Raw genomic sequence first — 24,657 nt, forward strand, 5'->3', positions numbered from 1 at the left:
GGGTTTGAGTCCTGCTGGTCATGTGCCAGATTGATGCTAGTCAGTGACCCACATCCCAGCTGCCTAAAATGTTTGCTGGAGTCCCACATCAGTGACAAGTATCACATTTGTAGAAGGTTTAAGCCTTGCTCTTACCAAAAAAAAAAAAAAAAAAGTAGTGAAATTTAAGTGTCTTTTTATGGAGGTGGCATTTTGCTCTGCAACACTGCTTTCAGGTTCAGACTGTGCTCTGAGTTTGGCATCATTAGTGCAGAGTGTACCTCCTGCAATTTGGGCACTGCATTCTGTCTTTGGTACTAAAGAAGAGAGACAGATCTACCAAGGACATATTACCTTGCCTCAGTACCAAAGATCTTACTGGACCAGGTAGTAGCAAGAACTCTGGCAGGGAGTCTGAGGGGAAGAGTTCAGCAGAGCACTTTTCTGCTACAAAGGGAGCGTTCATGGATTCTGGAATCTGTGCCAAGTCCAACGAGACTGACCCTGAAGTTAAGAACATAAGAACGGCCATACGGGGTCAGACCAAAGGTCCATTTAGCCCCGTATTCTGTCTTCCGACAGTGGCCAATGCCAGGTGCCCCAGAGGGAACGAACAGAACAGGTAATCACCAAAGGATCCATCCCCTGTTGCTCATTCCCAGCTTCTGGCAAACAGAGGCTAGGGACACCATCCCTGCCTATCCTGGCTAATAGCCATTGATGGACCTATCCTCCAGGAACTTATCCTCCAGGTTCTTTTTTGAATACTGTTATAGTCTTGGCCTTCACAACATCCTCTGGCAAGGAGTTCCACAGGTTGACAGTGCGTTTGTATGGAAAAAATACTTCCTTTTGATTGTTTTAAACCTGCTGCCTATTAATTTCATTTGGTGACCCTTAGTTCTTGTGTTATGAGGAGTAAATAACACTTCCTTATTTACTCCTTCTCCACACCAGTTATGATTTTATAGACCTCTGTCATATCCTCCCTTAGTCATCTCTCTTCCCAGCTAAAAAGTCCAAGTCTTCGTAATCTCTCCTCATACAGAAGCTATTCCATACCCCTAATCATTTTTGTTGCCCTTTTCTGAACCTATTCCAATATATCTTGTTTGAGATGGGGCAACCACATCTGCATGTGGTATTCAAGATGTGGGCATACCATGGATTTATTATAGAGGCAGTATACCACCATCTCTGGGTTTGGCTTACCTGTCTTCTGTCCACATGGGGTCTGCTCCACTGTTATTGCAGGACTCAGAGCCTGATTTGGAAGTGGGGTCTTTTGTGTCCCATACCAGACAGAGTCATGGGATCCATGAATATCACAGCTGTCCCGGCAGTGGGCACATCGCAAAGGGTAATGGCCTGTGCAAACATGGGGCCCACCACACCAATTACCTTTCTGGACTCCATGGGGTGTCTCTCCCTCTGCTAGGACAAGTCCTTGCCCATCTACATTGACTTCCTCAAGGGTACAGCGAGATCATTGGCACCACACGCAAAGTTCTCCAATACCTGGGACTGAGCAACAGGAAGTTGTTCAGACAGCTCGTCCACCTCAAGAGGCAGACAGTCATTGTCTCAATGCCCTACTACTGATGAGGCTGTAGAGATGGTGAGTGATCCTCTGCCACCAGAGGATTACAGGGCTCATCTGGAACTGCTTAAGAGGGTGGCCTCAGTTTTAGAAATTCAAGTGAAAGAGGTCCATGAGAAATCCCACAAGCTACTGGATGCTTTAGCATCTGCAGAGGCCTCCGTGGTATCTGCCATATCTGTGAGGAGGTGTTTGTGGCTGGAGTCTCCTGGTCTCCCTCCTGAGGTACAGCAGACTATCTAGGATTTGCCAGTTGAGGGCCTGTCCCTCTTTTCAGAAAAGAGGGATGATAGGCTGCATAGTCTGAAAGATTCTTGGGCAATATTGAAGTCACTTGGAATCTGAACACCAGTGATAGAGGAAGCATTTCTGGTTCCAGCAGTTTCTCAGGTTTCAGAGCATTATTCCTCAGCCCCAAGACCTGCTGAGAAAAAGGGGCAGGAACTACAGAAGGTGACCAGTGGCCCCTTCATCTTCAGTAGGACATTCCTCTTGACCAGCAGTTTAGTCTAAACATGCATTTTGATGGGTTTGTTGAGAACTACATACCAGTACCTAAAGACCAATCTGTTCCTACCCATATCTGTGCTAATCGTCTATCCCACCTCCTTTGTGCTTGGACTCACATCACATCAGATTTCTGGGTCCTAAGCACGGATCTGGAATAGTCTCTTCAGTTTGTTTCTTTCCCTCCTACCTTCCCTCCTTCCCCTTCCATCTCCAGGAACCAGTCTTACAAGACCGTTCTTCGACGGGATATCCAGCTCTTCTTCTAGCGGGAGCCATAGAGGAGGTTCCTCTGTACCTCGGGGGAGAGGTTTTTATTCCCGCTGTTTCCTTATTCCCAAAGCAAAAGGCAGTCTTGGACCTATTTTAGATCTAAGAGTTAAACAAGGACCTGAAAAAAATAAAGTTCTGCATGGTCACCCTAGCTTCCATCGTTACTTCACTGGAACAGAGTGACTGGTATGCTGTCTTTGACTTAAAGGACACTTATTTCCATATAGTGAACTGTCCACACCACTGCAACTTTCTTAGGTTCATAGTGAATGCAACACACTATTAATGCATAGGCCAAATGGAAGTACTATCAGCAGTCCCTTGCATTTTCATGAAGTGCATGGGGCTGGTAGCTGCATATATGAAGAGATTGAGAATCCATGTGTTACCTTACCTAGGTGGCTGGTTAGTGAGAGGCCAGTCTCAAGTACTGTCCAACGTGGACATCATTCAATCCACTTTCAATGCACTGGGGCTTTTACTCCTGGACAAATCAATTCTAAAACCTGTGAAAAGAATAGTGTGTATCAGAGCACTCCTAGATGCTATAAAAAACAGCATTTCTGCCCTGACAAGGTTACAAAAGCTCTGAAACCTGCTGTTGGATTTAAAAGCACATCCCATTACCACAGTACACACTTGGGTCAGACTTCTGGGGGCACATGGCAGCATGTACTTATGTAGTACAGTATGCCAGACTATGCCTTTGGGGGCTTCAGGGACAGCTAGTGTATGTCCCATGTTGACATTGGCTGGACAGAGTGATTTTTATTCCAGAGGTAACTTTTGTCCCCTCTGGTCTGGTGGACAAAGCCTAAGAACATATGTACAAGAGTTCTTTTCTTCGCTTCTCCTCAACCAATGTTCACGTTGGTTATGGATGCCTTGTCCCTGGGTTAGGGGACACACGTTAGAACCCTGCAAAGTCAAGGGTTATGGTCCTCTCTGGATTTGAAGACTCATTCATAAATGTCAGGGAACTACATACTATCTGTATAGCTTGCTCTTCCACCCCCACATTCTAGGGAAAAAAATCTACCAGCATTAATGGACAGTCTGACACTGCACTCCATATGATTTTATAAAAAATATGCTGATGAATGTGAATATAATGTAACTGGAATATGCTTCATGCAAAAGGTCTCTTGTAAGGTATCATTACAACTCTTATAATCTACTGAGTGTGGTCATCCTATTTGTATAAATGTATCATTCTTGTATCTGAAACTAGAAATATGAAATATAACTCTGAGGTCCTGTTGTAATTATGCAAAGCTTATTATTAATGGTGGTTTGGAATCTTGATGGCTCCCATCAACTCGGACAATTGGTTGTAAATGGCTCTGTTTACTTGCAAGGCTTCCTGTCACCTGGTACTGGAATTCATCTTAAACCTGGTGCTTTTCCATTTTGAAGGAGGGGTGGCGACCCAGAGAGACAAGATTCCTGCCTTGTGCCAAAGCTATATAAGGGAGTGGAACAGAACACAGCGGGCTGCAGTCATGAGAAATCCCCTAGCTACCACCTGCGCTGGAACAAGGACTGTACCTGGGAAAGGATTAGGCCAGGCTAGAAAGGAGTCTAGTCTGTGAAAGAAGGTTTTTGGAACATCTCGGAGGGGGAGATTTTATCTGTAATCAGTTTATTAATGTATTAGCCTTAGACTTGCGTGTTTTGTTTTGCTTGGTAGCTTACTTTGTTCTGTCTGTTATTACTTGGAACGACTTAAATCCTACTTTTTATATTTATTAAAATCACTTTTGCTCAATATTGAACTCAGAGTTCGTGACTAATACCTGGGGGAGCAAACAGAAAGATGCACAGCTATCTGTGTTATAGAGGTCAGACAATTTATGAGTTTACCCTGTATAAGCTTTATACGGAGTAAAACAGATTTATTTGGGGTTTGGATCGTATTGGGAGCTGGGTGTCTGGGTACTAAAGACAGGAGTGCTTCTTAAGCTGTTTTCAGTGAAGTCTACATCTTTGGGGCGTGTGGTTCAGACCCTGTGTTGGAGCAGACTGGTGTGTCTGGCTCAACAAGGCAGGGTTCTGGAGGCCCAAACTGGCAGAGAAAATGGGCTCAGAGGTAGTCTCAGCACATCAAACCTAACCCATCACAGACAGCACAGCGGTTGTTTTATGTAAACAGACAGGGAGGAGTGTGTTTCGCCCAACTGTGCCAGGAGGGAGTTCCACTTTAGGAGTTCTGCATAACCAGCTCCATGAATGTCAAAGCTGCTTGCCTCTCAGGAAAGCAGAAAACATTGTCCAGTCACCACAAATGGTCTCTCTGGATGTGGCCAGGTACCTCTTCCAGCTATGGGGAACTCCCCAAGTGGACCTGTTTGCCACAAAGGCCAATAGAAAGTGCCATCAGTTCTGTTTCCGAGGGGTCACAGCCTAGGGTCTTTGATGGATGCTTTCTTGCTCTCATGGACAAATTCCCTGCTGTACGTCTTTCCCCCCTTCCTTCCCTCTCCCCCCCCCCCCGAATACCATTACTATCCAGAGTCCTGTTCAAGGCCAAGCAAGATCGTGCTTGCCTCATACTAATAGCACCAGTGTGGCCTTGGCAATATTGGTTCTTGACCCTGTTAGTGGTGTTAGTCAGACCTTTTCTACCTCGCCTATTGTTTCAGACATGATTCCTCAGGACCCTGGCCGTCTGCTCCATCCCAACGTACAGGCCCTCCACTTGACACTGTGGATGCTTCATGGTTAGCACCTGTGGAAATGGCTTGCTTGAAAGACATTCTGGAGGTGCTTCTGAATAGCAGAAAGTCTCTAACTAGAGATACTGATCTGGCCAAATAGAAACATTTTTTTGGTCTGATTTAATCAGAAAAGTCTTTCTCCAGTGCAGGCTTCCATTAACCATGTTTTGGATTATCTTTTGCATGTAAAACATCAAGGCCTGACTGTTCCATTAAAGTCTATGTGGCAGCAATTTCAGCATTCTACCTGCCAATGGTTAATAGATCACTCTTTTCTAACCCCATAACTGTCAGATTTCTAAAAGGGTTGGGTAGACTATTCCCTCAGGTGCAAGAACCTAGTTCCGCATGGGATCTCAACATCATGCTAACAAAATTTAGTGGGTCTTCCCTTTGAACCTCTTGCAACTTGCTCCCTACTCCACCTCTCTATGAAAAATGGTGTTTCTGATAGTGGTAACCTGAGCAAGGAGAGTGGGTGAGTTGAGAGACTTGGTTTCAGAACCTTCTTTTATAGTTTTCTATAAGGATACAGTTTACCTCACCCAAAATTCTTGACAAAGGTGGTTTCCAATATCCACATTAAGCAGGCAATTTATTTGCCATTTTTTCCGAAGCCTCTTTTGCTACAGATGAGCAGAAGCTTCATTTGTTGGCTATGAGGAGAGTTTCAGCCTTCTGCTTGGCCACGCCAGACTCTTTAGATCTTCAACACAGTTATTTGTCGCAATTGCAGACTGTGTGAAAGATAAAATGGTTTCCATTCTGACGATTTCCTTTTGGATTTTCTCTTGCATTTATTTGTGCTACTAGTTAGCTAATGTCATGCCACTTTCTAAACTGTTGCCTCATTTAACTACACCACAAGCAGCTTCAGCAGTTTTCCATGTGCAAGTACCTATTGGAGATGTTTGCAAAGCAGCAACCTGGTCATCAGTTCACACATTTGCTGCTCAGTATGCCATATCCCATCAGTTCAGGAACAATGACAGTTTTGGGCGGGTGGTTCTACAGTTGCTGTTCAGGTAGACTCAGAGCCCACCTCCACATTAATCTGCTCTTGAGTCACCTACAGAGGAATGGACATATGCAATCACTTGAAGAAAAATTGGTTACTTCCCTTCCCATAACTGTTGTCTGTCTTGATGTATTGCACATGTTCATTCCACAACCTACTTGCCTTCTCTTTTCTATTGGAGTCTATCCAGTAAGAAGGAACTGAGGAGGGTTAGGGACAGCTCTGTCGCCTTATACTGGCACATAGTGGTGCACAGCAACAGGGAGTGCTTGAGCCGCCCCAGCTGATACAGCTGAGAGGGGAAAATGTTTTCTGACAGCTGTGCACAAGACGTGCGCACACCTACAGTGGAATGGACATATACAACACATCTCGAAGAACAACAGTTATGAAAGGGTAGATAACAGTTATATTTGCCTGGTTGGTGCGAATCTGACATAGCAACGAGCAAAAATAAATACACTTTGAAACACAAACACTGTCAGGGTGGCTTAGGTGGAGGTAATACCTGAAACTATTTTAATTTGTTTTAAAATTGACTGATATTAATTTGATGGTATCCTTTTAATCCTGTTTATTGTGCTGCCCATCACCGTAGTATCTGCCTGCCTGCCATGTAAAATCAGTAGCAGTACTAAAGCCCTTAGTGGGTTTCATGGAGTCTCTGGCACTACTACGTCTTCAGGGGTAAGAACTCTGCTTGCATTATTCTGGTGTGTGTGTGTGTATGTGTTTGCTAGAAGTTTATTGGGTAGAAGGGGTGTCAATTTTTTGAGTGTCCTGCAAAACCTTCCTCTTTGAATAATTTCCTAAAGATGGTCACTTTCTGATTTCCAAAGAAGATAGGGGAAGTTTGTTCCATAGACCAAAAATGCTTTATCCCTGGTTCTCACATGCCTCGTACTGGGCATTGTGGTCTGTATTGTCCCAGAGGGGTGCAGCTGTTGCAGTGGTTCATAGATTCAAATTCTATCTTTAATGCAACTGGGGCTTGATTAATTGTTTTGAAAATTAGGACTAAAGTTTAAACTGTCATTGGGAGCCAATGGAAGGTCTTGATTGTGAGTGTGATATACTTATGGTGGCCTAAGCCACAGAGAAGGCAAGCAGTAGCATTCTGTACCAGTTGGAGCCTGTGTAATGTTGTCTCATTCAGTTTCAGATATAGTTGCAGTAATCGTGCCTGGAAGTGACTCCGGCATAGGGCTTGTCTTCACTACCAGCTAAATCAGTGCTGCTGCAATCAATGTAACAGGCATCGATTTAGTGGGTCTGGTGAACATGCGATAAGTTGATGGGAGAGCATCTCCCATCAACAGCGCACGGTGTATACACTGCTGTAAGTTGATCTAAGTTACGATGACTTAAGTATCTTATGTAACTTAACTAGCATAACTTACATTGATTTACCTTGTTAGTGTAGACCAGGCCATAGATTGCAGTGGCCAGGTCCTAATCCAGGAAGAAGGAATGGAGTTTTCTAACAAGTTGGAGGTGAAAAAAGACATTGTGACTTCTCAGTTACACAATACTTTAAGGCTTTGCACCACTTTGACAAATGGAGACGGTATGACTTAAAAGAGGATGGAGACAACATTTTTGGCCAGTTCTTCAGAGCATTTCTCCTTTCTGACGAGCATCATTGCAGTCTTGTCTGGGTTCATCATGAGCCCGCTTGCTCCACATCCAAGATCTGATTTCTCGTAAGCATTTTGACATTTCAGTCCTGGAGATGTTTAGATGAGTGTCGCTGGTATACTGTTGACAGCTGAACTCATGCCATCTCTGTATCTCTCCTAGAGGTTTCATGAGACTTAAATCTGACTTCATTATATGTTTTTGCTTTGTCAGTAAAATAAATGAGAACATGAAGAGCAGAATCCCTTAATTTTAGCTATAGAGTTCTCCACTTAAAGCAAATACCAAAGTGGTTTTTTATAGCATGTCGGTGATTTGTTTCACTCCTTGGTATTTTGAGTATACACTAAATTCCCCATCAGGTTTAGTTTGTATAAGTAGTAATGGAATTGCTTTCTTTTGTCTAACTTGTATAGAGTGACCTAATGAAACTTAATAAAAAGAACAGTTTTTGCAGAAAATATACTGTTGAAGAAAGGGTGTGAATGGGTCAAGGGACTGATACGTTTTTGAGCCGTTCACTGCTAGGTCACCAATATGTGCTACTACCAGCCTGGGTGAATTTGAAAAGTTATTACTATATGGTGGATTATTTGGTTGTCTGTATGAAGTGAGTTAATGATTAGAATCCAGTTTCTAGTGAGCAGATAACTGTTACAACTTGACTATTTGGTTTTTTTGGGTTGAAAGATTTAGTGCACATGCAGCAGACTTGAATTACACTCATCTGGAGAAGTGATTCATCCAGTTCCTTATTGAATCTTACATATGGTAAGCTTGCAGTGCTATCTATATTATATCTGTTCTGTGGATAAATTTATGGTTTCCAGATTGTCCAATCTGATTCTTTTAGTGAGCAGTACGTTTAGGTATTTAAAAAAAAAAAAACATTCACAAGAAACTATTTTAAATCTACTAAAAGTGACATAAGAACATAAGAATGGCCATATTGGGTCAGACCAAAGATCCATCCAGCCCAGTATCCTGTCTACCAACAGTGGCCAATGCCAGGTGTCCCAGAGGGAGTGAACCTAACAGGTAATGATTAAGTGATCTCTCTCCTGCCATCCATCTCCACCTTTTGACAAACAGAGGCTAGGGACACCATTCCTTACCCATTCTGGTTAATAGCCATTAATGGACTTAACCTCCAGGAATTTATCCAGTTCTCTTTTAAACCTTGTTATAGTCCTAGCCTTCACAACCTCCTCAGGCAAGGAGTTCCACAGGTTGACTGTGCGCTGAGTGAAGAACTTCCTTTTATTTGTTTTAAGCCTACTGCCCATTAATTTCATTTGGCGGCCCCTAGTTCTTATATTATGGGAACAAGTAAATAACTTTTCCTTACTCACTTTCTCCACATCACTCATGATTTTTATATACCTCTATCATATCCCCCACTTAGTCTCTTCTTTTCCAAGCTGAAAAGTCCTTTAATCTCTCCTCATATGGGACCCATTCCAAGCCACTAATAATTTTAGTTGCTCTTTTCTGATGCCAGTATATCTTTTGTGAGATGAGGGGACCACATCTGTACGCAGTATTCAAGATGTGGGTGTACCATGGATTTATACAGGGGCAATAAGATATTTTCCGTCCTATTCTCTATTCCTTTTTTAATGATTCCTAACATCCCGTTTGCTTTTTTGACTGCCACTGCACTCCGCGTGGACGTCTTTAGAGCACTATCCACGATGACTCCGAGATCTTTCTCCTGATCAGTTGTAGCTAAATTAGCCCCCATCATATTGTATGTATAGTTGGTGTTATTTTTTCCAATGTGCATTACTTTACATTTATCCACATTCAATTTCATTTGCTATTTTGTTGCCCAATCACTTAGTTTTGTGAGATCTTTTTGAAGTTCTTCACAGTCTGCTTTTGGTCTTGACAATTGTGAAGTAATATTCTTTACCATATGCATAAAAATTATATAGTATATCTGTGCTGATAACTCCTCAACTGGAGTATTGCATCCAGGCCCTGGCACCACATTTCAGGAAAGATGTGGATAAATTAGAGAAGGTCAAGAGGAGAGCACAAAAATGATTAAAGGTCTAGAAAACAACCTATGAGGAAAGACTGAAAAAAAATTGGTTTGTTTATTGTGGAGAAGACTGAGGAGGAATGTAACCGTTTTCAGCTATGTAAAAAGTTGTTACAAGGAGGAGGGTGAAAATTGTTCTCCTTAATCTCTGAGGATAGGACAAGAAGCAACAGGTTTAAATTACAGCCAGGGCAGTTTAGGTTGGACAGTAGGAAAAAATTCCTGAGTGTCAGGGTAGTTAAGCACTGGACAGATTGCCTAGGGAGGATGTGGAATCTCCATCATTAGAGGTTTTTAAGAACAGGCTAGACCAGGGGTGGGCAAACTTTTTGGGCCAAGGGCCATATCTGGGGATAGATATTGTATGGCAGGCCATGAATGCTCACAAAATTGGGGTTGTGGTGTGGGAGGGGGCTTTGGGAAGGGAATTGGGGTGTGGACTCTGGGGTGGGACTGGGGATGAGGAGTTTGGGGTGTAGGAGGATGCTCTGGGCTGGGACCAAGGGGAAACAGGGCTGGGGCAGGGGATTGGGGTGCGGGAAGGGGTGCAGGGTCTGGCTGGGGGTGTGGGTACTGGGGTGGGGCTAGGGATGAGGGGTTTGGGGTGCAAGAGGGAGCTCTGGGCTGGGATCAAGGAGTTTAGAGGGCAGGAGGGGAATCAGGGCTGGGGCACGGGGGGAGGCTCAGGTGCAGGCTCTGGGCGGTGCTTACCTTAAGCGACTCCTGAAAGCAGCGGCATGTCCCTTCTCCGGCTCCTACGCGGCGGCGTGGCCAGGCGGCTTTGCATGCTGCCCTGTCTGCAGACTGCACTGTTGCAGCTCCCATTGGCTGCGGTTCCTGGCCAATGGGAGTTGCGGGGGTAGTGCTTGGGGTGAGGGTAGTGTGCAGAGCTACCCCTATGCGTAGGAGCTGGAGGGGGGACATGATGCTGCTTCCGGGAGCCGCGTGGAGCAGTCCTGATCCTGCTCCCCGGCTGGAGCACTGGAGTGGGGCAAGTCCCAGAGAACTGGAGTGGGGCAAGCCCCAGACCCCACTCCCCAGCAAGAACTTGAGAGCCGGATTAAAACTGCTGACGGTCTGGATCCAGCCTGCAAGTCGTAGTTTACCCACCCCGGGTTAGACAAACACCTGTCAGGAATGGTCTAGTTATTATGTAGTCCTGACTTGAGTGCAGGGGACTGGACTAGATGACTTTTTGAGGTCCCTTTCAGTCAAATGCTTCTAGGATTCTGTGTGTGCTGCGTGATGAGGGTTTGTCTCCCATTGCCAGTCCCTTATGAAAACGACTGTGTTCTTGCATTTAAAAAAACAACTTAAGAATTCTTGTACAAAGATATTTTACTATGAACTATTGAGAATCTAGTGGAACTGCAAACAAATGCCATGGGAAATAATCTCTGATAACATCTTGCTACAATAAAGAAGACACTTGAGAACTGTATTTTGACAGCATTAAAGTAGAAATGGTCAACATTTTTTATTATGGTTATTGTGTGGGTTAAGGAATAGAGCTGAGATTGAAATACTGAGTCTTAAAGACAAAACATTTGTGCATGATGACTTACTGGTAAAATGACCTGGAATGTTTCACAACAGAAGCCTGTTTTACACAGCTTTTCACATGCTGTATTATACAGCATGTACAAAAGTTGACATTAGCCATGTTACTATGTCTAGGAGTATGTTGTACTTCACTCTTCACTTCTGGTACATGATAGTATTTCATTAAGTTTCTGTGACTCAGTTGCGGTTAGGGTAGTAAATGCTTCATTTGTCACTGAATCAGGAATGTGGCAACCAATGGCACTATAATATTCAGTGTACTACTGATGGTCCATTTCTAATTTTTCCCTAATATCCAGTGTGCTTTCGGCATCTGAGCTTAGCCCCGCAAAGTGCTGAGCACCTCCAGTTGTTAATGAGCACCTTGCTTGATTGAGCCATTCTAGAAAATGGTTTCTCTGGTCTTCTAAGATAGTTTCCCCATGAAGAGTTTAGCTAAAAAGTAAACAATTTTACTTCTCTCTCCAGCATTGCTTTTGTGTTTTTTGTCTTATGCAAACGAAGAGGAAAGGCCCCTGATTTTCCACTTGCAACAGCTCTCTCAAGATTTCCATTACTGGGTCTTTCTGATCTGTCTGTGTTCAGCTCTGGCCTCTGTGCCTGCAGTTGACTTAACCCACAGTGTTCTACACTTTTGCCAGTGCTCAGACATGTATTGTAACCAGATAAGAAGTGGAGGAAGATGAAATGTCTCCTTTAATATTATCATTTGAGTAGTTTTTCCTTTATTCTAATTACAATATATTTTTAAAAAATGCTTTAATAGAGGCAAATTATAATCCATTTCAATCAGAAAGAAAATAAGGTACAAGTAACATTTAATCCAATTAGTGTATCTTCCTACTCTAATTGTGATGACTGTGAGCATCTCGTGGCAACTGAGCATGAACTGTGGAAAAAAAGTCAAGCAACCTAATCCCTATTATTTCTGCTCATTGAAGAGGATAAATAAATTATCAGGCACTAATCTTTGGATAATTGCTCTGATTTGAGCTGGAGATCTTAGTTCTGATAGAAATTAGTTCTGTAAGATTGTAGAACTGTCAAAACTAGTGAACTGCTCAAAAAAAGCCTAATAATAGATGAGTGAATGCCATGAGCCTTTAATTTTTGTTCTCATTATAACAGTTAGTGCAACCCTGGAATCCATGAATTATAGAAAGACACTACTCTCTTTGTCCATTTGCATGTCACCAAAAGTACACCAATTTTCAATTACATTTTACATGCATGATCATAAACCAAAATAGAAGATTTTTGGAAAGTTTGAGGACAAGGCATTTGTGGAATAAGAATCCATAATGAAGTATATTTCAATACAGTGTGCAATCCATTTTCAGTGTGGTTCACTGTCAGACCTGGGTCTTCTAGCTCAGGCAGCGTAGAGACTCATGCTTTTATATCCAGAGGCCCAGATATCTTCCCTAGGGACATTATTACGTTTGGAATTTTCCCAACTTTTTGTGGTTTCACATACCTTAAAAAGCTTGGCTTTCAAACACCATATTTTGTTTTATTCTGTTCTCTTTGAGAACAGGTGCCTTTGGCTAGTTTTGGACGCTTTGGCTGTATCTTAAAGTTGTTAGCTGAGGCAGCCTCATGAGATCCAAGAGGTGTGCAAGCTGCTCACAAATTCCTTAGAATGCTCACAGCTTCAAGTTTCCTAAAGTAAATACTGGAACATTTGGAGTAGTATGTGCAATATTTTGCTTGTAAACACGAGTTGCAGACTTCATATGATCTTTATTCATGTGTGCTTTAGGATGCTCACAGTGTATGCCATAACTCTGTTGTAAATATTTTCCTGATTCAAATTTATTTACATTTATTGCTGCTACACATGTCAAGACCAGAATATAAGCCATTTCTAAACTGCTGACATTCCCATATACACAATTCATGAATCTAGATTTAGTTGAAAATACATATCAAGAACTTTAGGGAAATACATCTTTCTAAAGGAATATGACTGTAAAAAAAAAGGTGGCAGTTCATGATCTGAAAGTATAGAAATGCACATTTAAGAGGACCCGAATAATCTGAATTTTGTTTTGTCAATCAGCATTCAAAGTACTGGGAGATAACTGTATGCCTGAACAGCACACTTTTATCACATCAGTGACATTTAAAAAGCAAACTACTTTCGCCACCCATTAGTACGTGTGTGCAGAAGTCCTCTTAAAAGAAATCAGCTTTAAAAATTGGGCTTATTTAACCCTTGTTTGCTTTTTTGTGATATGTACTGATTTCCTGAAAGGTTGTTTTTACATTAAAAAATTTGAGTTTAGTTTTTTCTGATTTTCCAGGAAAAACAAGGGACATAGGAATTGCATTCCTGGAGCAGACCCTCAATCCATCTAGTCCAATAAGAACAAATGAAAATTAGCAGGCTGCCGACACCAGACACCATGCTAGTGAAACCTTATTTTGAGAGAGGGAGAAAGAGAGAGATTTTTATTCTGATTAGGTAGAACTAATTTTATTTTTGTCTTCCATATACTTAAATCAAGTTCCTGAAAAACATTTTGGAGAAAAGATACTTTTGTGAAGGAAATGCAACATTTCTACCCCTTCAATTAAATGGTTGAAGGAGCTTACAATCCACATTGAACACCTACAAGGGGGCCTTTAGTAAAAGTAGGAAAAATGAAACATTACATTGCTCAACTTGCGGGTGAATTTAATTATACTATATTGTAGTATGTAAACCATGCATTTGGCTTTTGATTGCTGTGACAAACTTCTTTAAATCCGTCTGCAGTCATGGGGTTGAGGGTGTTGGAGAGAGTGGGATCAGTATTTTAGAACTCTTTACCTAAAGTAGTGACCAAATTCAGGACACTTCTTTATTTCCCTAAATACATGGGGTTTCCCATATAAGTGTTGAGATGGGGGGGTCATAGGTCAGTGTTCACATTGCGGTCCCCGTCAGTACCTAGTCTGAGCCGGGGAAGCTAATGATCTGACCAGTGCACCAAATTTGATGATGAATCCTAGTCACATGCCACCTGAGACACATTGTGCATATGCTAAGAAGAAGTGTAGAGACTTCAGAGATAACCGCTTTCTGTTGACATTGTGTGTATGCCGGGGTTTTTTATTAGCAGTTTAGGTCCAGATCTCAGCTGGTACAAAAAGTCATAGCTCCATTAACTTCAGTTGAGCTATGACAATTTACACAAGGTGGAGATCTGGTCCTGATTCTGTAATTAGACATATTGAATAGAATCTCTATTTTACACTCCAAATTTCCTCTAACAGCACATGGAGAACTCTTACACTAGAACAAAGGTCCCCAAACTGTGCCCCCCCCAGGCAGGCGTGGAGGAAAATTCGGGGTGGGGGAGGGGTGTGCAGCTGGAGAGACCAGCTCCCCACAGGGGGTGGGGCGGGAGAGCCACCTAGCCCTGCCCCTCGCCCTGGGTTCTGGCCCCGGCTTCAGCCTCCTTATCCATGTTAGCGTTCCCACCCCTCCCAGAGCTGCGGCCCTGTTCCCAGTCCCTGCTCCAGGTGGGGAGTGGGGGGAAGAGCGCGGACAGGGGTAAGTGGGGGGGTACGTTAAAAAGTTTTGGGACCACTGCACTAGAGAGAAGAGCAGCCCCCAACATGAATTTCTTCTCCATATTTAATAAAGAAACATTCTTTCTACCCAAGTCTCATGATAGTGCTAGAATTTCAGTCTTCTTATAACCACCCCTTTGATTCGAAAGGCCAGTGTTGGTTATTGAAATGTTTTTACAAACTAGTTGCAAAGGCTTTTTGTTGTATACTCTCAGGCTAGATTTGCAAAAGCAGATTCTTCCATTGTACGTGAATAGGTCCAAGTACACACACACATACACACACACAAAGTTTGCCTTTGAAAGTTACTTTAAGAGCTAGATTTACAAAAGGACTTGGGTGCCTTAATTGCAGAATCAGGCCTCACTGGGATTTTCAAAACCCTGCCCTGAAATCTACAGGCACCTATAATCATTCAGCGTCTGAGTTTTTGCTGTAAAAGCTCTCTAGGCACCTGTGTTTCTGCCTACGTGTGCTGCAGCCCCATATCAGACATCTGAATGCCAGTGTGATACATGAACCAGGGGAAGATAGGCAGAGGAATGCCTAACTCACCTGTGGTAAGGCTTACCAATCTAGTAAGCCTGTTCAAATCCCATCTACTGGGTTTGGCCCCTATAGACAAGTGTACCCAAAATGGAGGAGAACCACCTCCCTCAACTTTTAGTCCAGTGATTATGGTTCAAACCTTGGATGTGCGAGACTCCTGATTCAGGTCCCTGAGGGGGTAGAAGGGATTTAAACTGGGATCTGCCACTTCTCAGGTGAGTACCCTAACCAGTGACATGGGATATTCTTATATGAGGCTCCCTTACTCTCTCCTGTTGAATTTGTTCTACTTCAGGTAAATCATGAAATAATCACTTGGGGATATGGTGAAGTGAGAGAGAGGTTGCAAAGCAAGCATGAGAATGACTCAGTACTCTGGTGGCTGGTGGTAAGAGCACTCACTTGGGAGATGAGAGACTCTCAGTTCAGTTCCCCTGCTCCAATTATATCTCCATAATGAAACAGCTCCTCAGGAGAGACTGAGGAAGCTTGACACCACAATATCCCATAGTCTGGCAGTTAGGGTACTCACCTGAGAGGTGGCAATCCGAATTCAAATCCCTTTACTTTCACAGGTGGAGGAAGGACTTGAATGGCAGATCTCCCACATCCCAGGTGAGTACCCCTAAGCACTGGACTAAATGTTATGAGGGCACTCCATTGCCACAGCTTCTGGCTAAAACTGCATAGGTACCTAATGCCAAGAGAGGATTTGCAGCAGAGAATCCCAAACAGAGGGAGATGCCTCCCTGCAGCATGGACTTCGATGCCTATTGCAAGAACAAGAGAGGAGCGGGGCTTAGCACACACCCTTTGGCTTGGCATCTCCCATTGGCTACCGTAGGTGAAGAGCAGCCTAGCATGCTGTCATTTGAGACTCCTCAGAATGGGATTCAATATCTTGCAATTCATTGTATAGGGAGATTGGCAACTCAGGCTTTGTGAATGCCAGTGATTTTCCACGCACCTAAAAGTTAGACATGGCAATGCTTTGCGGCCCCATGCCTAAATTCCTTTCTGAATTTAGGCTTAACTGTGTGCACAAATCTACCAATACATTTTGCATGTATTCTTGTGGGGAAGAATTAGCCTCGGTATTAATTTTATTGTTTGCTGATAATTTTAAAGCTTTAGGATTTTTGCCTATAGCTTTCTTATGTGTGTATCTCTCTATCTAATCTACCTTAGTTCTTTGGTCTTTTAGTTTGCCAAATTTAACTATTGTTTTTCCTCTGTAAGAATTAAATCTTGTTTAAAAAACTAAAAAATAACCTATTCTCAGGGTTTCATTAATCCTCAAGGAGAAATTTTAGACACTAATACTCAAGGCTGATCTCACTAAAAGCCAGAGTAAGTGAAGTTCTCTTGTTTTATTTCTATCACTGAATTTCTGTGTTCTTCTTTGAGTGCTGGTTCCTGTGGGTAGTCACTGTGGGGGTACACGTGCTCCGTGTACCTGGGATTGGAAATTCTTCAATAGGCATGCCTGTCAGTCCATGACTGTTTTCTCGTGCTGTGAACTCAGGGCATAAGGGGCAGCTTGGACTGACATCATCTTCAGTTACTTTTCTACTGATTTGTGGTCTGGGATGGAACCCTCGTGTGTGTCTGTAACTTTTAGCTTTGTAGATCCATTTTTTCTGTAAAAATATTGTCAATAGTTTTGTTTTATTCTCCTGATTTTATAGTTAGCCTTAATTGTCACAGTTTGGTAAGTGGGGATTGGAGGTACCCCCTGGTCTTCCCTTGATGTTCAGGGCACTTATGCCCAAGGTTCCAGGCTTCAAGCCTTGCCTCTTCTGCCCTCAGGTTTTCCCAGTAAGCAACCTGTACAAGACTTGTCTTTACTGCCTGGGGGAGTCACCCTTCAAAGTGTGACACTGCCAGTCCTTCTCCCACACTGGCACCACACAGTTCTGGAAGTTTAGACTTCACAAGCACCTGATGGAGGTTGCCATGAGGCCTTGGTCGGACCCAGGAACTTGTTGTTCCCCACCTCGTTGGCCAGAGCCACCTAGCAGTGCACCTCTGGCACTGATAAACACTCCAGTAGGCCCAAGGACCCCTTCAAAAAGAGACACTATGAAGGTAAGGAGATGCACCCTCGCAGGAAGGCAGATAAAGTCTCCCATAAGTCTGCTAAGAAGAGGGCAGCTTCTCCCCTCCCCTCCCTTCCCCTCCTCTCAGGCCTAAGTGAGACTCCATGTCTGGAGCAGGTGCATCTGGAGTTCCTGGGGATCACAAGCTTCCAGCTTTTTGACACTGTCCAGGAAGGCACCTAAGGGCAATAGGGGAAGATTGCTTTTGGCACCAGCAGTTCCATTCTGTGCCAAGACAACTGTGCTTGTGCCCACACCAACAGATCCAACTCTAAAGACTCTGGCCACTACTTCTTCTCCCAGACCTCATTACATTCTTCTTGTCCCTGCCTGGCATGTCAGCCCAAAAAGGGCTTCCATAGTCTTTTGTTGACGCCCCCACATTCTCAAGACCCTTACCTATTGACCAGGGATCAATGGTACCCACCATGGGGTCTGCCCCCTATCACTGTGATCCCACCCACTGGCCTTACTGGAGCTCATGGGACCTTACTATAGAGCCCCAGCATTTGAGCATCGTTCTTGCCAAAGATCACCTCCAGTGGAAGAATCCTAATTGCTCCTGGAGCACAAAGAGGAACAGGAGAAGTCTGAGCCACTAGAGCAGTTGGGATTATCCCTGAATGAAGCAATGGTGCCAGCTTCCCTCTCCCCTCTGGATGATGACAGGCAGTACCAAGAGCTGCTGACAAGGGTTGCTGAGACCTTCCAGATGCCTCTGGAGCGGGATCTGGACTATTCGACATTGGTGAGGCCTCATCTGGAATACTGTGTCCAGTTTTGGGCCCCACACTTCAAGAAGGATGTGGATAAATTGGAGAGAGTCCAGCGAAGGGCAACAAAAATGATTAGGGGACTGGAACACATGAGTTATGAGGAGAGGCTGAGGGAGCTGGGATTGTTTAGCCTGCAGAAGAGAAGAATGAGGGGGGATTTGATAGCTGCTTTCAACTACCTGAAAGGGGGTTCCAAAGAGGATGGCTCTAGACTGTTCTCAATGGTAGCAGATGACAGAACGAGGAGTAATGGTCTCAAGTTGCAGTGGGGGAGGTTTAGATTGGATATTAGGAAAAACTTTTTCACTAAGAGGGTGGTGAAACACTGGAATGCGTTACCTAGGGAGGTGGTAGAATCTCCTTCCTTAGAGGTTTTTAAGGTCAGGCTTGACAAAGCCCTGGCTGGGATGATTTAACTGGGAATTGGTCCTGCTTCGAGCAGGGGGTTGGACTAGATGACCTTCTGGGGTCCCTTCCAACCCTGATATTCTATGATTCTATGATTCTATGATCTGTATCCCACAAACAAGCTTCTGAGCATCTCCAGTTGGCAGCTCCCTCCAAAATAGCACTTCCTATTAAGGCCATTTTGGAGCCTGCTAAGGGCATTTGGCACACGCCAGCCACCAATGTCCTTCCCCCAAAGAGGGCCAAAAAGAAATATGTAGTTTCCTCCAAGGGGTCAGAATATTTATTCTCTCACCTTAACTTGAATTTGGTGGTACAAGCAGTCACAGAACAGACTACACCAACTGAGAGCTTCTCCTTTGGGCAAGGATGTCAAGAGATTAGAACTTTTCCTCAGCCAGCCTACTATTTCACATTGTGAACTGCCAGGCATTTGTGTTGCAGTACAGTTTTATTAACTACAGAAAGCTATCTGAGTTCATCAATAAATTACTACAGGAATGTAAGCCCCAATTCCATGCCATCTTTGAAAGAAAATTAGTAGCCAGGTTATCCTTCATGTATCACTTGATGGATCAGACACTTTATCTCACTCTATGGCCACCTCAGTTGGTCATGAGATGGGCTTCCTGGATACAGTCATCAGAGTTTCCAAAGAAGTTCAGGTGACAGTACAGGATCCCCCCTTTTGCAGGTAACTTCTTTTGCAGTGAAAAGCCCAAGTTACTTCACTCACTTAGACTCCCAGGCCACCTTCCATTCCTTGAGAAATATAAACCCTAGTGCCTCACATAAACTACTCTAAGGCACCACAACATAGATATCTGCCAGTCAGCAACTGTCCTACCATCAGAAGCCCTATGAACCACCAAGAAAGCACCAGAGGCTACAGCATGACAGATACAGTGCCCCACCTCTGCCCCTCTCCAGGCCCAGCCTCCTACAAATAATGCATTTTGACAGGATGCTCGAGAACTGTCAGCCAGCCCTAGCATAGTCAGTTTCCCCTCAGACCCTTTAGTGGCTGTCTGGCTCATTTCCTTTTGATGTGGCAACATCTAATTTTGGGTCTTGGACATCATCTCAGCCAGTACATGAGAGTCTTTGTCTATCCCCTCTCCAAAACCCCCTTCCCTGTACCTTTTTAGAGACCTCTCTCAAGAGGCATCTCATACAGAAAGTAGACTCCTAATCCAAATAGGGGTGATAGAGCTGGTACTTTCTCAACATGGGGAAGGGCTTTTACTCAAATATTTCCTAATCCCCCAAAAGACAGAGAGTTGGACACCCATCCTGGATGTCAAGCAGTTGAATATCTTCATCCACCACTCAAAATTAATGATTATTGTAGCCACTATAATTCCCTCCCTGAATGTTAATGACTGTTTTGCAGCTCTCAATTTTAAACAATATTTATCTTCTTATGATCTCCACCCAGTGCACAGGAAATTTCTGTGTTTTATGGTGGGTTCAGAGCACTTCTAGTAGAAGTTGCTCTGCTTCAGCCTTTCAGTGGCTACAAGGATCTTTACAAAGGTAATGGCCATAGTAGCAACACATCTGTGCTGTCACAGCTACCATATGTTTTCCGAGGGATGACTTGCTCCTCAAGGGTTGATCATATAGAGAATTTTTGCAGGTAGCACTAACAGTGCTGCTCTACCTTTGCCATTCCTTAAATCTTCAAGTAAGCCCAGGAAAGTCCACTTTAACACCTACAGCAACCATAGAAACACTCTTGGACTTGGTTGTGGGCAGGGCCTACTTGCCACAGGACAGGTTATTTGTGATGAAAGACCTCTGTATCCAACTTTGACTCAGCCCTCTGATGACATTTAGATCCTGCTTGATCCTCCTAGGCACACATGATGTGCACATGTAACCCCCTTCACCTGGCTTTACTAGAGTGACCTCCAGGCCTGGCTGAGGAAGGCCTACGTTCTGACAGGGACTCCTTGGACAAGAATCTCACTTACTCCCAGCATCCAGGAATCTCTTGTGGTGGGAGAAGAGAGACTCTGTGTGTGTGTGTGGTGAGAGGGTCTCTCTATTTCCACCCCACAGACAAGAACATCTGTCATGGACACTTCTGTTCTACCTGGATCATCATGTAGCCCAGGGCTCCTCAAGCTTCCAGCAGTGTTCGGAGTATACAAGCAATTCTTGCCTTTCTTCCACTCCACTCGTGTCCAGGTCTAGTCAGACAATATGACCACTGTTATATAAACAGGTGAGCCAAGGTCCTCACCATTCTACGGAAAGGTGGTACAGCTCTGGATTTAGTGGACCTGACATCAGATCACCCTCTCTGCAATGCATCTATCAGAGGTAATTAACTTCCTAGACGGTACTTTCATGAGAATCACGAGTGGGAGTTCCATTTGTCAGTGATCCAGCAGATATTTCATCAGCAGGGCTTCCTATTTTGGAACTGCTTTGAAACTTAGGCAAACAAGGAGTGCCCTGCTTACTGCTCTTGGAACACATAGGGATGCTGCTTCAGAGTGGATGCCTTCTTAATGCAATGATTATACCTATTGATGTATTTCTTCCCTCCAACCAGACATCCCTAGGAAAATAAAGATGGACAAAGCAATAATAATCTTAATTTTCCCTCTGCTGATACTCACACCTTCTTGTCAACTGCTGGAAATGGGCCACCTTGATTGCATTGGCCTCCTTAGCACTACAAAAGTAATTTTCCCTCCCTTGGTATTCACCCCTTCTTGTCAACTGTTGAGAATAGGCCACTTCCACCTTAATTGAATTGGCTCATTAGCACTGACCCCCCACTTGGTAAGGCAACTCCCATCTTTTCATGTGCTATAATATATATTCTTCTTACTGTATTTTTCACTTCATGCATCTGATGAAGTGGGTTTTAGCCCACAAAAGCTTATGCCCAAATAAATTTGTTAGTCTCTCAGGTGCCACAAGGACTCCTTGTTATTTTTGCTGATACAGACTAACATGGCTACCACTCTGAAACTTAACCCCTTGGTGGCCAAGAGAATTCTGGTTCACAGTGGCAGATGGCATTTTGTCCATGTATTCACCTAATGGATGTTTCTGAATCTGCTGTCATGGAACGGGGGCAGGACCAACCATCCTAACCTGGGATCCCTCCATCTGACAGCCTGGCTTTTGAATGGGCAATGGATATAGAGAAATCCTGCTTGAAGGAAGTCCTAGCCATCCTTAGTAGCAGGAAGCTCTCAACAAGGAAGAGTTATGCTGTCAAATAGAAGCATTTTCCCTGTAGTGCCATGAGCATCAATTGCTTCTAGAGGAGGCCACTGTTCCCTCTTCTACACTCATTGAAATCTTTGGACTTCTCACTAAGTTCACTGTGTGTACACTTGGCAGCCGCCGGATGTGGAGGAGCACGTGGTTCGAACTGAGACATTGCTTAGGGGAGGATCTATTAATGAAGATTCTCTATGTCCTAGTAAGGAGAAGAGGATGGAAGATGATAAAATACATCTGATTTTATCAGGATTTTATCAGGTAGGATCTGATGAGAAACTGTCAAATGGAAAAAAAAAGTCCCATTCAATTACATCATATAATGGCAGATAGCTAAAAAGTGACAAGTTTTTAAAGTGCTTATGCTAGAAATCTAATTAATATGAGTGGTCTAGAGTGCCTCATATTAAATGATGATATTGATATAGTAGGCATCACAGAAACTTGGTGGAATGAGGATAATCAGTGGGACACGGTAATACCAGGGTACAAAATATATTGCAAGGACAGAACAGGTCATGCTGATGGGGGGAGTGGTATTATATGTGAAAGAAAGTGTAGAATCAAAAGAAATAAAAATCTTAAATGAACCAAATGGTACCATAAAATCTCTGGATAGTAATTCCATGCTCTAATAAGAATATAGCAGTAGAGATATATTACCGAGCACCTGCCCAGGATGGTGATAGTGACTGTGAAATGCTCAGGGAGATTAGAGAAGCTATTAAAATAAAAAACTCAATAATAATGGGGGATTTCAACTATCCCCATATTGCCTGGGTACATGTCACCTCAGGACAGGATGCACAAAAAGTTTCTTGACACCTTAAATGACTGCTTCTAGTCCTGGAACCCTCAAGAGGAGAGGCAGTTCTTGATTTAGTCCGAAGTGGAGCACAGGATCTGGTCCAAGAGGTAAGTATAGTTGGACCGCTTGGTAATAGTGACCGTAATATAATTAAATTTAACATCCTCGTGGCGGGAAAAACACCACAGCAGCCCAACACTGTAGCATTTAATTTCAGAAAGGGGAACTATACAAAAATGAGGAGGTTAGTTAAATAGAAATTAAAAGGTACAGTGTCAAAAGTGAAATCCCTGCAAGCTGCATGGAAATTTTTTAAAGACACCATAATCGAGGCTCAACTTAAATGTATACCCCAAATTAAAAAACATAATAAGGGAACCAAAAAAGTGCCACCATGGCTAAACAACAAAGTAAAAGAAGCAGTGAGAGGCAATAAGGCATCCTTTAAGAAGTGGAAGTTTAAATTCTAGTGAGGAAAATAGAAAGGTGCATCAACTCTGGCATGTGAAATGTAAAAATATAATTAGGAAGGCCAAAAAAGAATATGAAGAACAGCTAGCCAAAGACTCAAAGTAATAGCAAAACATTTTTCAAGTACATCAGAAGCAGGAAGCCTGCTAAGCAAACAGTGGGGCCACTGGACGATCGAGATGCTAAAGGAGCGCTCAGGAACAAAAGGCCATTGCGGAGAAACTAAATGAATTCTTTGCATCAGTCTTCATGGCTGAGGATGTGAGGGAGATTCCCAAACCTGAGCCATTCTTTTTAGGTGACAAATCTGAAATTCTTTTTAGGTTACAAAACTGTCATTAGAGGAGGTTTTGGAACAAATTGATAACCTAAACAGTAATAAGTCACCAGGACCAGATGGTATTCACCCAAGAATTCTGAAAGAACTCAAATGTGAAATAGGTTACAGACTACAGTTAGTAGTTCTGCTATCATTTAAATCTGCTTCTGTACCATATGATTGGACGATAGCTAATGTGATGCCAATTTTTAAAAAGGGCTCCAGAGGTGATCCCAGCAATTAAAGGCAAACTGGTTGAAACTGTAGTAAAGAACAAAATTGTCAGACACACAGATGAACATAATTTGTTGGGGAAGACTCAACATAATTTTTGTAGAGGGAAATCATGCCTCACCAATCTACTAGAATTCTTTGGCAGAGTTCAGAGAGGAGTGGAATCGCACCTCTGCCCAGCTACTGCAGTCTGGAGAGGGGATAATACCCCTTTGTCATGAATTTGGCATCGCATCATTTTATGCCTTACTTACTTCTGGGGGAACTACACTATGCTCAGTGCAGAATTTTGCAGAAGTTAATGTATTTTGTGCAGATTTTCCTTTTCCCTGAGCTCTGAGTGGTATGGGGGCATGGCTGGGCTCTAGAAGGTGAGAGAGGTTGGTGTCTGGGCTGGGTGGGGGGGGCCCTGTGACCGGGCTCATTGGTGGTAGGGAGGCTGGAGTCTGGGCTAGAGGGAGGGTCGTGGCTGGGCTCTGGCAGGGAGGGTTGTGGGTGTCTGGCCCCCTGGCTGGGCTCTAGAGGAGGAGAGGGGGCAGAGAACGTGGAACTGGGTTGTCATAAGGTATTTTTTAACTCTCTACTCCTGGGGAATTTTTGTGTGTCTGTATTGTCACAGATATACTTGCTGACCGGTATTTTGAAATAAATTGCCAAAATAATTGAAAATGATGTGATTATATAGTGGTGTTTGCAGAAATAAAATTGGCAGAATTTTTAATTTTTTGGCGCAGAATTCCCCCAGGAGTACTTACTGCCCTAAATTCTCTCCTTGCAGCTCTGAAGAAACACTTCCCTCTTTGCTCTGCCTCTTGCAGCTTAAGCTTTTCTAAGGTTTGATTTG

General features: G+C 43.4%; 1 protein-coding gene across 1 annotated transcript in view; it reads left to right on the plus strand.

The window, feature by feature from the left end:
• Positions 1 to 24,657, plus strand: part of SLC16A10 (solute carrier family 16 member 10) — a 171,943-nt gene that overhangs the window by 20,216 nt on the left and 127,070 nt on the right. The gene's annotated exons all lie outside the window — the stretch shown is intronic.

This window comes from Lepidochelys kempii, chromosome 3 (assembly GCF_965140265.1).
Source record: "Lepidochelys kempii isolate rLepKem1 chromosome 3, rLepKem1.hap2, whole genome shotgun sequence".
Classification (NCBI taxonomy): Eukaryota; Metazoa; Chordata; order Testudines; family Cheloniidae; genus Lepidochelys; species Lepidochelys kempii.